At 39.4% G+C, this 16,629-nt stretch overlaps 1 non-coding gene across 1 annotated transcript; it reads right to left on the bottom strand.

The window, feature by feature from the left end:
- Positions 1-12,455: 12,455 nt before the first annotated feature.
- On the bottom strand, positions 12,456-12,564 carry LOC136498675 (small nucleolar RNA R71). The gene has a single exon (XR_010769686.1). It is a non-coding gene; the product is annotated as a small nucleolar RNA R71 (small nucleolar RNA).
- Between the last annotated feature and the right edge of the window lie 4,065 nt (positions 12,565-16,629).

Below are 16,629 nucleotides of genomic sequence, written 5' to 3'. Positions count from 1 at the left end.
AAAATTTAGTACTACATCCAAACGGGACCCAAGAGAACTTGGTATCTGCTGGAGATAAACACCTACTGTGTGATCTGTGATGTGAACCTTTGGATGGGAATATGGAATTGATGGATCGAATGCCTTCCGAAACCACACAGACACAGTAACGTCTGCAGAGCAGGAAGAACTCAAGATGGAAAGAAACCTACCGTATTTATTGCTCAACGAACACCGATCGAGATGAGGGATATTGACGGCGTCTGCGAAGGGGAGAGAAGGGAGCGTTCGTTCGTCACAAACAGAAAAGATATTGATGGCACACTGAGATTGCTCCCCAAAGGAAGGAAGGGGAGAGATGGGAGCAGGCATGCCTAGTGGGTGATCGTCGCTGGTGAAGAGGTGGCAAAGTGGGGCGGGGTTCGCCCAGCCGTTGGAGGGGGCGCGCGGGTGCGCCGCCAGCCGCCGGTGGAGGTGCACGGAGGCCGCCCGCCGGTGGAAACCCTAGGGCGGGGAGGAGCGGGCGCGCGGGTGCGGGGAGGGGGCGCGCGGGTGCTGAGATGGGGCATGCGGGTGCAGGGAAGGGGCGCGGGCCGGCGTCGGGACAGGTCCAGGAGGCAGCGTCGGTGGGGCAGCCTGACGGCATCGGAGGAGAAGAGAGCGTCCAACATTAGACAACACCCGTGCGCCCTTGGATTTATAGTCGGGATGATTTGTAGGGGCGGTTCCTGATCCAACCGCCCCTACAAATGCATTTGTAGGGGCGGTTCCTGATCCAGCCGCCCCTATAAATATTTTTTATTTTTTAAAATTATTAGTTCTGTATTATAAAAACAATTGTGTATATATAAAACAATTGTGTATATGCAATTGTGACCAAAATAAAAGTAATATAAAAACAATTGTGTATATACACAAATATAATATTTTGTATTATTCTATATATGAAGAAATATATATATATAAACAATTATAGTCAAAACAATATAGAAAACAAAAAAACAAAAATTAAAATTTGAATTTTAAAACTTCGACTACAATTTTATGACATTAAATGAAATAAAATGAAAATGTTGTAAACATAAAAGTTGTATAACTGATCAACATGTACAACTTTTATTTTGGTCATCTTGTCATGTGACTTTGTTTGAATGATTCAAATTTTGAAATTCAAACAATTTCAACTTGAAACAATATTTTAAAAGAGTAAATGATTTCAGATGAAAAACTTATGAATACCAAAGTTGTAGAACTCATCAATATGTACAACTTTTATTTTGATCATATTTTCATTTGACCAAATTTGAATGGTTGAAATTTTGAATTTCAATAATTGGCAACTTCAAACAAGATTTTCAAACCTTAAATGATTTCAACAATAAAAGTCGTGAACATAAAAGTTGTTGAACTCATCACTATCTACAACTTTTATTTTGGTCACTTCTTCATGTGACAAAGTATTAGTAAACATTATTCATAAATTCACATATGACTCATAGTTTCCTGAACTATACGAGAAACATGTTGATTTATGAATAATGTTTAATATCACTTTGTCAGATGAAGAAATAATCAAAATAAAAGTTGTAGATCTTGATGAGTTATACAACTTTGATATTCATCACTTTTTCAGCTAAAATCATTTAATGGTTGAAAATCTCGTTCGAACTTGTCACTTTTTTAAATTTAAAAATTTGAAGTGCTCTAACTTTGTCAAATGAAAAGAATGACCAAATCAACACACTAACTTGATAGGGCAAGATTTTAGAAAATTTTAGGAAAAAAATCATCACATTTGGAGTTATTATGAGGGAGAAAGACTAGTTATAAATTTTACCCAGAGATTAAAAAAGTAAAAGCATAACTGTTCATGATGATCAATGATGAACAAGTGTGATTTCTCTTTTTAATATGTGGCAGAAACTTATAACTAGTTTTTCTCCCTCGTACTAACTCTAAATGTGATGGTTTTTTTCCTAAAATTTTCTAAAATCATGCTCTATCATTTTAGTCTAGTCATCTATCTTTGTCACTAATTTTGAACAATTCAAATTTTAAATTTCAGAAAATAACAGCTTCAAACCTGATTTTTAAACACTAAATGATTTCAGCTGTAAAGGTGATGAATATAAAAGTTGTATAACTCGTCAAGATCTCCTACTTTTATTTTGGTCATTTCTTCATTTCATAAAGTGTTAAGTGATTTCATAAAGTTTTAGTAGTAATAGAGTGGATGTTCAAATAGAGTCATCTAGATGTTGCAAAGGGTAGTCTCACACACATGCATAAATGTAGTCTCACACACATACAAAAATATGTAGTCTTACACACGTACATAAATATATAGTCTCACACGCATCCATAAATGAAGTCTTACAAACACACACTTACATAAACACTCCACGTTCAACAACTAGCTAGCCCGCTGTAACGACTTTCCCCTTGACACCTTTTCGTTCCCATGGCAATATGTCTTTGGGGAGATTCTTTTCCACAACACTGATCTTCTTAGGAAAGTCTGTGAATAACGGCATCTCATCGTAGTTATTGTAAGCTTCAACATCGTCCACGCCATCAACTCCAATAATGTGATGTTTCCCGGAGGCAACCACGTGCTTTGTCTTCTTCTTCGGGGGAAGGTTACTTTGTGGGTCAAACATATAGAAAACTTGTGCGACATGTGAAGCGAGCACCCAAGGGTCATCTTGGTAGCCTAGATTCTCGAGGTCCAGGACTCTCAATCTGATCTCGTTCAGTTGGTGTTGTTTGATCCAGCGGCATCAAAACAAGGCCACCGTTATATCCCTTCCATAGTCAAGTTCTCATATCTCTTCAATGATGCCAAAGTATTGGATCTTTCACACCAATCCATCAAGAACCTCTATTCGAATGCCGCTGTTTTGGTTCACATATTTACTATCCTTTGCGTGGGTATAGTACGTATACCCATTGATGTCATAAGCATTCCAAGATGTCACTTGTCTCGATGGCCCCTCCGCTAACCTACTGATGGTAATAGAGTCTATGGTTTCTCCAGGCGGTATGTTTTGGTCCTTCAACCATGTAGTTAGTCGTTGCTTATGTTGTTTCATGACCCAATCATCCGAACAACTATTTCTCTCTGTCATAATGATAGCCAAGTGTTCATCAATGTATGGTTGCATCAGTTGTGTACTCTACAAGACACTATAATGCGCCAGACTCACCTCTTTGTAATCATAGTCGATGAACACTTTTCTACCACTGGTGCCCTTCCCAGCCAGCCTACCCTTGTGACGAGAATCGGGTTTACCAATCCCTTTCTATACTTTTAGGTACTCTTGATAGCACTCGATGACTTCTTCAGTATTGTAACCCTCTATCATGGAGCCCTCTGGGTATGCTCGATTATGCACGTATCGACTTAGAACCGACATGAACCGCTCATAGGACCACATTTCATGCAAGTAGTAAGGGCCCAACGCATGTATCTGATGAACCATGTGAATCATGAGATGTGGCATTATATCAAAAAAAGTAGGAGGTAAACACATCTCCAGTTGATTTTGTGTCTCCACCACAAATTCATGCAGATCACTCAGCTCTTGCTTGCCAATCGTCTTCTATGAGATCTTCGAAAAGCAGTAGCACATGCAGGTGATGGCCATTTTCAATAACTCTGGCTTTATAGCCCTGATTGCAATAGGTAGAAACACTATCAGCATCACATGGCAATCGTGAGCCTTGTAGTGTGTTATTGACAAGTCCTTCATCGACACTAGCTTCTTCACATTTGCTAAAAACCAGGTCGGGACTTTGATGCCCCTTAGGAAAGTGCATATAGCTCTCTTCTCGTCTGGTGTTAGGTTGAAGCACACTGCAGGTAGAGTGTATTTTCCATTAGCCTCAAGTACTGGGTGAAGCTGTGGCATCACGTTTAGCTGCACCATGTCTTTCTATGCTTTCAGACCATCCTTTGACTTGACTGTGTCCATCAAGGTAGCAATGAGACTCTCAAAGATATTCTTCTGCATGTGCATAGCATCAATGGCATGGGGGACCTCCAAGTCTGGCCAATAAGGCAGATACTGAAAGAAGATCGATTGTTTCTTGAAAGATACTCCTACGACAGGAGGTGTGCTTCTATCTCTGTTCGTCCCATCCAGATTCTTCTTTCCATAGACAACGCATATGTTTTCACCATTTTGTACATGTGTTCTCTGTTATGACGTCTCTCCGGAGGTGGTTCAATCTCTAGGGCGTTGTCATAAAATCTAAAGAACAATTTGCTACAGTACTTGTGACTTGTCTTTAAGAAGCGTCAATTCCTTAGGTAAACTATCTTCTTGGATGCATCCAGGTACACCCATGTAGTACCATCCAAGCAAACCAAGCATCCCATCTTTCCTTTGATGTGTCCAGACAAAGCAAATAGCGTAGGGTAATCATTGGTAGTAACAAATATTATTGCTCTACATATGAAGTCCTCCTTTCGGAACGCATCATACATCTGCTCCCCATGCCTCCATAGCCTCTCCATTTCTTGCATCAAAGGCTCGAGGAACATGTCTATATCAATGCCTGGTTGTTTAGGGCCAGAAATAAGAATAGTGAGGAGAAGGTACTTTCTCTTCTGACACAACCATGTTGGGATGTTGTACATGGTCAAGATCACTGGCCATGTGCTGTGGTCGCTCATCCTCTCATTGAAGGGATTCATTCCATCGGTGCTCAAGCCAAATCGTACATTCCTTGGGTCATCGCTAAATTCTTTGTGCTTCTCATCAAACCTTTACCACTGACTATAATCAGTCGGGTGTGCAATCTTATCATCATCCACCTTGCGCTCATCATCCCACCATGTCATGAGTGTGGCTTCTTTAGGGTTTAGGAAGATACGTCTCAAGCGGTCGGTCACTGGCAGGTACCACATTACCAAGGCAGGAATTCTTCTCTGCTTTGCATCGTTGCCTAATGGAGTGTCCTCTGGGGGCCAAGATTCTTGTACAACCTTTTTTGTACCCTTCTTATTCCTCTTTTTCCCCGTGGAGGCTTCATCCCCACCATAAAGGTCATTGTTCTTGTATCGGCTGGCCCCACACCGGGGACATTTATCTAGTGACTTGAACGTTTCACCATGAAAAAGTATACAGTGGTTGGGGCATGCATGGATTTTTTCAACCCCCATTGTCAATGGACTTGTGACCTTCTTCGCTTGGTATGTGTTGGCGGGAACTGAGTTTGGTTGTGGCAGCACCCATGATAGGAGATGCAATAGATCATTGAAACTACAGTCTGACCAGCCGTACTTAGCCTTCAAGATTTGTAGCTCAAGCACAAAACGTAGCAATGTCCAATGTGTTGAACAACCCTTTTCAACAACATACATAGTCTCCTTCGATGTTTTTGTCACCCTTTCCAAATTTTCTAGACCTTTCGGGCTATTTAGTAAAATCTCTGGTCCAAGGGCTCGAATCATGTCCTCCAAATTATCTTCATCCCCGACATGTGCTCCACCATCATTATTGGCACCACCTTTGTCGTTACCATCCCAACCACCAGCATCACCACCTTGTTCATTGCCAAACTCAAAATCCATTTGTGCATCAAGCTCTGCTGAATATTGGGACAGGGATTCTATGGTTTTGTCGTCATATTCGCCCTCATCCTCATCATTAACAATAACCGTTTCACCATGATGAATTCACACTATGTAGTCCTCAACAAATCCTCGCATAATCAAATGTGATATGATGATAGTCACATCTGTCCATGCCATACGGTTCTTCCAATCTTTACATGGGCAAATAATTGTATCCTTATTCTCTTTCAATGTCGTTGCATGCTTCTTTGCGGCTTCAATAAATTTATCCACCTCTTCACGGAAACCTGCCTTGAACCTTAACGAACAATACATCCAAGAGTTCCTATACTCCATCTTTTACAACAACAACAAAACAAACATTAAAGGACTACTTATTCGGATATATATAAAAATGAAACAAATTAATAATTACTTGAGAATAATTATATATACTTTAGATATATATGAATATAAATCTAATATAATTACATGAAGCATACAAACACACCATGGTAGAGGAAAATTAATTAATGGCCCATTTATCCATAAATAATTAAAATACATATTTATTGATTACAATAAACAATTTCAAAGCCAACAATTAGCAACAATTGTACTTTACACAATATCTTTCATACAAACCCTAGTCCAATTTCATCAAACATAAATTAATAAAAAAACCAAACCCTAGATCTAGATCCACATGCACATGAAACATCCATAAAACTAACTAATTGTTCACTAAAATCAAGAAACATGGACCAAATAAGGGTATGATCTTGTTCCCCTCCCTAATTTACCCTAGTACATTTAAAACTTGGGTCTAATTTGTTTCATAAGTAGCTCAAGCACTATAGAAGAGAGAGAAAAACAAAACACTAATTACTCACTAACCAACCATTAAAACTTCAAAAAAAGTGTGGAATAACATTTTCTTACCTACTACAACCTCTCCACCAACGGATTTGAGACCAATACCTTCCCCCCTTAGTAGAGCAATTTTTGGGAGGTGCCCAAGGTCTCCCCACCTTTTTTTCACGGGTTAGAGTGAGTGACCCGAGGAGGAAGAAGGTGCTGCAGCTGTTTTATATGTGGGTCATTTGTAGGGGCGGCTGGTGATTGAGCCGCCCCTACAAATCGGAGCTATATATATGGGGGCATTTGTAGGGGCGGCTAAATCACTAGCCGCCCCTACAAATAGCAACTCCAGGGGCGGCTGATGATTGAGCCGCACCTACAAATCAGGCCCTATTTGTAGGGGCGGCTCGTATCACCAGCCGCCCCTGTTGTTCTATTTGTAGGGGCGGCTAGTGTCTGGGCACCCGAGCATGCCACTGTAGGGGGCGGCTCCATCACCAGCCGCCCCTACAAAAAATTTGAACCGTTGCTAAAAATCATTTTTTATGTAGTGCTAGAAAAAGTCTTCATACTGAACTAAAACCAGAGCACGTAATCCTCACGGTTGTACTGTAAGTCCCGGATGATCGCTTATAGATAAGTCCTTAAGGAGAGGAATCTAAAACATCACAAAAACTATGCTCTAGCCCCCTATTTCCTTGTTGCTAAAAATCATCTTTTAATGTTTATTGCATAATCTATTACTCAAGTTACAAGATCATGGTCTTTAATTGAGCACTAGTGTCAGCACCCAATGCATAAACCTATAGGTGACAAGGTACAAGCACAAAGCTAGAAAATCCTTAGTGGTAATCAAGGTAGACACATGCAGTATGCTTTAAGTAGTTAATGGTGAATAGGTAACAAGGATGATTCCATGCTATACTTGTCTTAAACTCAGATCTTCTCTTCTAGTCCAAAGCTTCAAAGGATTGCTTCTGGTTCACCACGTATAGCTCACCGACTGGACAAGATCATAAAACACCACACAAGCATCTATGCAATCATACACGAAGCAAACAATTGAACTAATTTAGAACAATACACCAAACATATAAAATAGCAAGTTAAAAGGTTTGAAAACTAATCTATGCATTGCTACAAACACACAGACGCGAAAAACACGCTAATCGGAGTTACTTGAAAAAGAAGCGAGTACCGAGAGTTTTATACTATATAAAAGAAAAAGCTCATATGCTTGATTTATTTTAATTGAGCAAAACCATGTGAATATTAATTTACAGTAGACAAATTATAATTTGCTTAAAAACCGAGTTGAACCTGTAGTCATATTTTATTTATAAGTATTGCCGCATAAGCTAAGCAAGTTTTGAATGCAAATAAGTTAAGCAAGTTAAGCTTTAACTTTGCAAAGATAAAAGAACATGTGAGAACAACTATTAGAATTATATGTTATACGTGCTTGGGCTAAGAAAATTATAATTTAAAAACATGTTTATGTTAACAATTATCGTATTAACTTTTACATATAAAATATCAAAGTATAGCACTTATATTGTTTTTAATTTTAAAACTACTGACATCCATATTAATCAAACTAATATTTAAATTATAAGATTTAGAGATATTTGACATGATAAATATGGTCGCTAACATGCATAGGATCATCACAGAAAGAACTACAGCCGGATGGAACGGGCATGTAGGGTTAGCTTTTGTGTAAAGAAAGATCCTAGACTGGTTTGGAAGGATGATAAGATAACAAAGAGTAAACAGCGAACTTGCTAAATGATCGTAGCATGGCTTGTACAGAATTGATTAAATGAACGGAGGTGCAAGGTATGTTCCAGTCACAAATAATAGTAAAAAGGATATAGAATAGATATGAACCTGGACACAAAGAAAATAGAATGCGTTGGCTTTCTCATAGCCGATCCGTGACGACAGCAGACTGTGTGACGGTGGTGATTCAGGGTGAGCAGAGGCGATGACAAAATGCAGAACAGCTCCGTGGAGTTGTGAAGCTCGATCGGCCAAATTTCTCCATGATCTGGGCTCTTTAACTTCCTCGGCGTGGGGGTGCATCAGTCCTAGTCGTGCACAGCTAGCATGCATGCTCCTGCTCGGCACAACAGATGAGAGATGATGAGTGGGGATGACCATCAGCACAGCACAGGCAACACAAGGTAGATCGGGAGGCCAGGAGCATTCGGTGGAGCTCTGATGGATGGGCAGAGATGAAGTTGTTGGCAACGGATTGATGTCCCCATGATGGTGGCATGCGGTGGAGCTCTGATGGATGGGCACTAAACGCAGAGCTGAGATCGGCGGCGGCGGCCATGAGCCCAGGCGCCTTTGGAGCTACGCTAGGGTTTGGAAACAGGATATCTGCATCAAGGCATCACGGCCGAAAGCTTCTAGATCTGATCCTTTTATAGCGAGGCAGGTTTGGGATCAGAGATAGAGTTGGAGCCGTCGGCGTTTGGTGGAGCAGCATACGGGAGATGGGAATGATTCTCCTTTCCTTCTAGCTGAGATGGATTAGGATTAAGATTACATATTTTCGGAATATTTACTTTCATGACTAAAAACAATTCTAGAAAATCTAGAATTACTATTTGGGCCATGAAAAATACTCCAAAACCTCTAAAAATCCGGAGAAAACTTCCAGAGACACTTTTGAATACGAGGAATCCAAATAAAGTATTTGGAGCTCATGAAAAGATATTTTACAGCATCTAAAAATTAGATTATGTTCATAGAAAAGTGAGAAAGAGTTCCAGAAAATCTGGAGAATTCTCTCGAGAAGATTGCAGAGATAAACTGATAGATGAAGATCTCAAATCAGTGATTTGGGGTAGAAGAAAAGGATTTTGGGAAATTCCCAACGAAATGATTAAACTCTAGAAAGCAGGGATTGGAGGGAGAATGGGCCGAGTCGGTGGCGTTCTCGGCCCAAGCGGGAAGCAAAACAGAGGAGACAGTTTTTTTTCTTTCCTTTTTATTATTATTTTTTTCTTTTATTTCAAAACCCTTTATAGGACAATTTTCAAAAACAGTTTAAATCATTATGAATTTTGATCAAAACCACTAATCATAGTAAATTAAATGCACTAGCATGAATGCACAACCATGTTGCTACATCCTGTAATGAATTTTAATTTTAATGAAAATTTTGTTTTCCTAAGTTTTCATGAGCACAAAAATACAAAATCAAATCACTTTAATTCTATTTCAAATTATGCAAATTTTAGGGTGTTACAGATAGGCAGCAGCCCAGCACCGTGCGCAGCACAAGCGCGCGCCCTAGGGCTAAGGCGTAGGCAGCCCAGGACGACACTCAAAATCCTAGCACAGGCGCACCCACACATCACACAAGAGCAAGCGATCATGTTGGTGCGGAGGGAACTTTAGTACCACATCGACCACTCAAGAATTAGTTTCCACTCATAACACCTATAAATAATGGGCACTCCTTCATTTGGAGGACACACCACAAGGACTCTCCTTACTCCCTTTGCCAAGATGTAAAAGTAGTACAGGATTAGTTGGGAGTTCAGGAGAGATGCTTGAGGTCTAGAGAAGTCCTTGGAGGTCCGGTATAATCTTGTATCGCCCTTTTGTAAGACTCAAGTTTCTATATTTATCTTATTTAACTACTTGAATATCTTTCATGGTTATCTAGTTCATGCCTTAGTGAAGTAGCTAAGTATGGTTAGTATAGTGGTTTGACACCTTGACATGGGATCCCCACTCGACCGATACGGCTTGGCCTCTAGATAGATTGTGGTAGTTGGGAAGTGGTGGTAGCCTTATCCATTCTCTGTATTCTACCATGTTAGGTCTAGTTATTAAATCGTAGGGCTCGTGGGAGACTTTGTCTATTTAACTCTCCTAGTTGGTAGGCGGGCTATGCCCTGAAGTACTAGCGCATTTCTCCTAGTCATTTGTTTACCCTTTGTTACTTAAGATAAATTGCTCGCTCTTTGTTTACAGTAGTTAACAAACATTATAAACCATCAATGTAACATGTATAAGGGCATGGATATAATCACCAACAAAGGTTTAGGGGTTTAAACTAACAAATTCCACTAGTTTTGTTGACTCTATGTTTTCTGTAGGCTTTATCTAGAGAACCGTCAAGGTGGACCTATATGTTAGAAATAATCACGCTTAATTGTGGCATAAACAGCTCTAGAAGGTTCCAGGGGACACTACAGGACACCACACCGCGACAGGGGGTGAGAGGCCACCAGGTGGGGCCGGCCCTCCCCACTTGAAGACCGGTCGGCCCCTTGGGTCCACCTGTCAGCCCCCTGTTGCAATGTCGGTTCTCCACTGCCTCTTAGGGTGCATCTACGCCATCCATTTAAGTCAGTTTGATCTGAGCACTCAGGATTGATGCTTTGGCCTATATATACCAGCCCCTGCCACCCCCCTGAGGCATTAAACACAGATCAAGTCATTTGAGAAGATAGAAACCCTAATCATCCTCAGAGATTCACCATATTCTAGGGCATAGCTAGCTAGGCTAGGTCTAGAGGTAGTCAAGCTTCGCTTGGATTCCTGATCTTGTTAAGAACGTGGATTGGTATAGCTTTTGTACCCCTCGCTTTTGTATCTCTCATTACTTTTATATATTTGCTACAATTGTTATGACATTGTTCCTCATATTAATCATGTTCCTAGTTATCATGTTCATCGTTTACTTTGATTATATGCTTAGTATAGCTAGATTATCATTATATTCAAATATAAGTTCATATAGCGCTAACTCTGATGTACACACGTGAGTGGTCGACATTGTGTAAGCATGGTGCTTATACGTTGTTTACTTGTGGATGCACCCTATATTCTGGTTCATGTGGTAGATCATGGATGTGACACGCCCGTTGAGTCCTTTGTAGTCCACTCCCCGACTATAGGACAAGTAGGATCTAGTTACGATGGCAGACAAGCTCTGTTCTTAATCTTCCTTAGTAATATCCCTTATGTGTAGATATGAAGTTGGTCTTAGCCATGATTACTAAGTGTAATTGCCCTAATCAACATATGCTTTGACTTGTAATTAAGAATGACTTAGGAATTATTCCTCTAATATTCTATTTAGCTATGCTAATTCTATAGAAAGGAGTACTCTGACTGATCAATGATTAGTTATTATTTACCAGTCATATATATTTATCTCTTGACTTACCCCTATATATATATTCTTTCTAGTCACAAGAAATACTAAAGTACTTCTTAGTGTCATTCTAGAAGTGGCACTAGGTAGTACCAACAAGCATTTCTAGCATCATCGCTAGGGATGACAACTTAGTAAAGTAATGCTATGAAATGACAACAACATTAGGTGGCTACTAAAACAAGTGACAAGTTAATAAATACCAACAAGCATTTCTGGCGCTGTTGCTAGGGAAGGTAGCTAGGCAGAAAGGAATATTGACAAACTTATACTTACATATGTGATCGAGGGAACCATTGACCTCTGCTCAAACAGGCTTACCCTTGTTCTATCTACTTTTATATCTTATGCAGGGTAATGTATGACCAGTTTTGACCTTTCGACAAACTACGTTGAAGATCCAGAAGCATTAATCAGAAGAACTAGTGCCAAACTCAAGAAAGTCTCAGCTTTAGAATCAGAAAACAACCAGATAAGGCAAAACCTTAACACTTAGTTTTGAAGCCATGGCTGACAAAACCCTCCGTGAGTTCTCTGCTCCAACTACGACCAACATCTGTACTGGACCGACAATCAATGTCGGAGACAATGACTTTGAACTCAAGCCAGCTCTCATAGACATGGTGCAAGCTAGCTCGTTTTGTGGAAAGGCACATGAAGATGCGAGTGCTCATCTCCAACACTTCCTGGAGATTTACAACACTCTCACCATTAAAGGAGTATCTAGAGATGCCATACTACTTCACCTCTTCCCATTCTCACTCTTAGGGAAGGCAAAGCAATGGTTCTATGCCAACAAAGATAGAAACACCACATGGGATAACTGCTCCACTACCTTCCTAGCAAAGTTCTTTCCCACATGTAAAACCAATGCTCTACGTGGAAGAATCTTAAGATTTCAACAGCAACATGATGAATCTATCCTAGAGGCATGGGAACGTTTGCAAGACTATGTATCAGAATGCCCTCATCATGGGATAGAGAATTGGCTACTCATGCATACTTTCTACCGCGGGTTGACCAACAGCATCCGTGAGAACATGGATGCTGGTGCTGGAGGTGCTTTATTATCACTCACAATTCTAGGTGCAATAGCTCTCATATAGAAGATGGCCTCCAACCAAGGTTGGAATGAAGAACGTCTTCAGACCCGCAAGAGAGGAGGAGGTATGCATCAACTCAAGGAGGTGACATGCTGACTTCCAAGATGGACCTGCTGATGAAGAAGCTCGAAGACCGAGCCACAAAAATGCAAGAAGTCATGCACATTCATGATTCTCGCATGACGTGTGAAAGAGTTTGGAAACACTAGGCATTCAGGGAACAACTGCCCTGAAATTCATGAGGATGTGAACCTCATCAACAATAATTATTTTTGCCCTCAATAGAATCAAGGATGGAATTAGCAACAGAGGCTGAACTACCAAGGTAATTATCAAGGTAATAATTACAATAATCTCAACAATCAACCACCCTTAAGAGAGTTAATTTCTGGCCAAGCAAAAATAATGGGGGGCTTATCTAGAAAACTAGATTCCAATGATAAAATCTTAGAAAACATAAACAATAGAATGGATAGTTTCTCCTCTGCCATTAAGAACCAACATGGCTTTAATAAAATGATAGAATCACAAATAGCTCAGCTAGCGGCTATTGTTCCTCCAACCAACAAAGGTAAGATTACAGGACAACTAGAAGATCTAGGAACTACAAATCTTGTCGATATTCATAATGCAGCATACTACTGCATACAACCATTAGCTGGAGGATAGATAGATTATTCCTTGCATGAAAAGAAAGGTGATTTAGGAAGACCTATCATCCCCATAGCTATTGGACCTCACATATTCCAAGAAGATGCCTGTGACTTCAGAGCAAGTGTCAACATCATGCCTAAGGTAATTTATGATAAAATTAATGGAGATACTTTGTTGTACAAAAATATGCGTTTGCAGCTTGCCGATTAGTCCCTCTGCTACACCAAGGGAATTCTTGAAGACATCAGTGTACGAGTGGGACGATCATACATACCCATAGACTTTGTGGCTTTGGAAATAGATGGAGATGTAAGGGCACCCATTATCCTAGACTGACCCTTCCTAAGCACCGCAAAAGCCATCATGTACGCAGACAGTGCCAAGATCTACTTCATAATCAAGGATAAGAAGGAGAAGTTTTCTTTCAAGAATCGTATCCTGCAATCTCCTACACATCCACAAACATTGTACCTGCCCGAAGAGACAACAATGATCAAGAAAAAAAATAACCAAAGAAGAAGGAAGAACAGGACCATGAAGCCATAAGAAGAATCAGTCAACATGATCAACACACTTTGATCAGAGTATGACCACCTCCTGCTTCACCATACCTTACCAAGAAGGACGATCCAGGCATACCCATGATCGAGTGTACCATTGGACAAAGAATCTTCCACAACACATTCTGCGACATTGGATTGGGTGTCAATATAATGTCTAAGATAATGTATGAATATTTATTTGGTGACGAACCTTTGTTCCCTACATATATGCAATTGTAGATGGTGGACCAATCAATTCAATTTCCAGAGGGAATAGCTAAAGATGTCATAGTAAGAATACATGATCAATATGCCACTGTCGACTTCATGGTTCTAGACAAGGGAGAAGAAGAAGACTATACACCCATCATCCTTAGAAGACCGTTCCTTAACACCACAAATGTGATCATCTACGTCGGATCTGGACAAGTCCACTTCCAATTTCCTAGAGAAAAGGTATGCTGTTATTTTAATAGTTATACCACTTATGATAGCCAAAGAAGACCTACTCTAGGAGGAGACATCAATCATCCCAACGTTGGAAGAATCAATCCCCAAGGAATGGATGGGAAGAAGATGAAGAAGTTGTAAAAGATGAACCGACTCCACCTAAATCAAGTCCACAGACCAAGCAAGTGTGGAAGGAAAAGGTAACAACATCAGAGTCACCATCACAAGAGGTGCAACCATCATGGTCTCCATCTTCGAGACCGACAGATGCACCCAAAGAATAAACAAGGTTGGAGGTAGTCCTATCTGGTGAACTTAAAATTCCGAACCCTCGCCGAGGTAAAATTGGTAGTTATCCATATTTACTCTTTCACATTGCATAAATTATTTTTCACTTTAGCATATTTACCCTTTTCAGCATTTGGCATTTCATTTAGAAAAAGAAAATAAAAATTGCATTATTGCATTATAAAATCTTAAGCCCCATGTGAATACTTTTTACTATGTGTAAAAACCTGCAAGAATATTCACTGTGGTGGCATAAAAAAATACCATGCATACATTATAAAATCCAAAAAAATTAGATGAACATCCTGCTAGAATTCTGTCACTTCAAAAAATATTTCCATTGTCAAGAACAACTAATCTCAGGACGGCTGACCACTAACCCTTTTATCCTAATCCGTTCCACGAGTTTTGGTGTTCTTGTTAAAGTTCTTGCAGGATGGTCATGAGCAAGTTTACCCAATTGTCTTCATCTTGCTCCACCAAGAGTGCATCCTTATCAAGAACCCAACCTCTGAGTGGACGAGAAGGACATCCACTGGTGAACCCGCTCTGAGAAACACAACTTCAATATACAACCACGCCAACAACTAGCTTGGGGGAAGGGCATCCCCCGTGTATCTAGATAAGTATTTCTTTCCCTTTTATTTTACTATTTATAAGTTTGCTATATATTAGTTAAAAAAGATGCATAACTAAAAACAAAATAAAAAATTATCTTTATAGTAGAATTTTATATTAGTAATGTGTGATCTAAAAAAATGAAAAACAAAATAAAAAGTGTGTGTCTAGTTTTCTCTAAGTTTGATTCTTAAGAGCTGAATAAATAATATGGACTCTAAAGATAATCTCTTGAATAGAAATGATGAATAGTTGCTCTATTGTAATTCCTTTTAAGTACCTAGTTTTCAGCCTTGAATTCTCTCGAGTTTTGGATACGACTATTTTGATATAATAATTTACTTTGAACTTGAAACTCGTGGGTAGCATATGCTTGATCTAAGTCTAGGTAATTGACGGATATGATATGAGACTGTCCGAGCTGCTGTTTATCTTATTCCAAGTGATACTAAAGTTCTAGAGATTTATTTTTTGAAAAAATAAACTACATGATGAGTTTATGTACGACAAGGCTTGAATTCCTACCAGATCCATATATATTATTTAGACTAGGAAAACTTCCACTCATATATGCTGCTTGTTTTGCATTGAGTCTAGTCAAGCTTTGTTGACCTTTATGAGAGGTTTGTCATACTCTTAAAATTAAGATCATGTACACACCACCCAAATATGCACTACTTCTACACTAGGGGTGGACGCAAAAACATGCCATACCATTTAGGTCCACAAAAAAATATTTTACTCCTACACTGAGAGTGAACACCAAAAATATGCTTGATAAGATTTTCCACCAAATAAATGCTCCAAGTTCTTATGGTTATCTCTCAAAAGTTTTGTTGTAGAAAACAAGCATGGGGCTATGCAAAAGTTATTCATAAAAAAGAGTTGAAAAATAGACAAGTGTCCGAGATATTTAAAACAATGGGTACTCAGATGCCCACCTGAAAAAAGAGAAGAAAGAAAAGAAATGAATAAGATAGCCCATGTTCTCTTGCAAAAAAAATGTTTCTAAATTCCAAAAGAAAGATATGTTTTCAAGGAGCATAGTAGAATTAGGTTAGCCACATATATATCCACCATATACATCTATACACATGCACATCTTAATTTAATTGTATGACTCAACTCTCTTTAGATCCAAGGTTTGACTTTACAATATATGTGTTGCAAGTATGCTCTTTCATGCTTTCTCCACTCCTATAAGCTCCACATAAGCTTTAGTTGTAGTAAGAGAAAGTCATACCATCATTATTGCCTTGGTGAGGATCTACAAATACCACATATATTGAGAGACTTGAGAGTGCCATACAATGGAAGCTCTGAGTTTTATTTTGAAACCCCGTTAAAACTCTGGAATAATGGTTGAGCAAAGAACTCGAGACATAGTGC

This window comes from Miscanthus floridulus, chromosome 12 (genome assembly GCF_019320115.1).
Source record: "Miscanthus floridulus cultivar M001 chromosome 12, ASM1932011v1, whole genome shotgun sequence".
NCBI classification, from domain to species: Eukaryota; Viridiplantae; Streptophyta; class Magnoliopsida; order Poales; family Poaceae; genus Miscanthus; species Miscanthus floridulus.
This window is presented reverse-complemented; position numbering and strand designations above follow the sequence as displayed.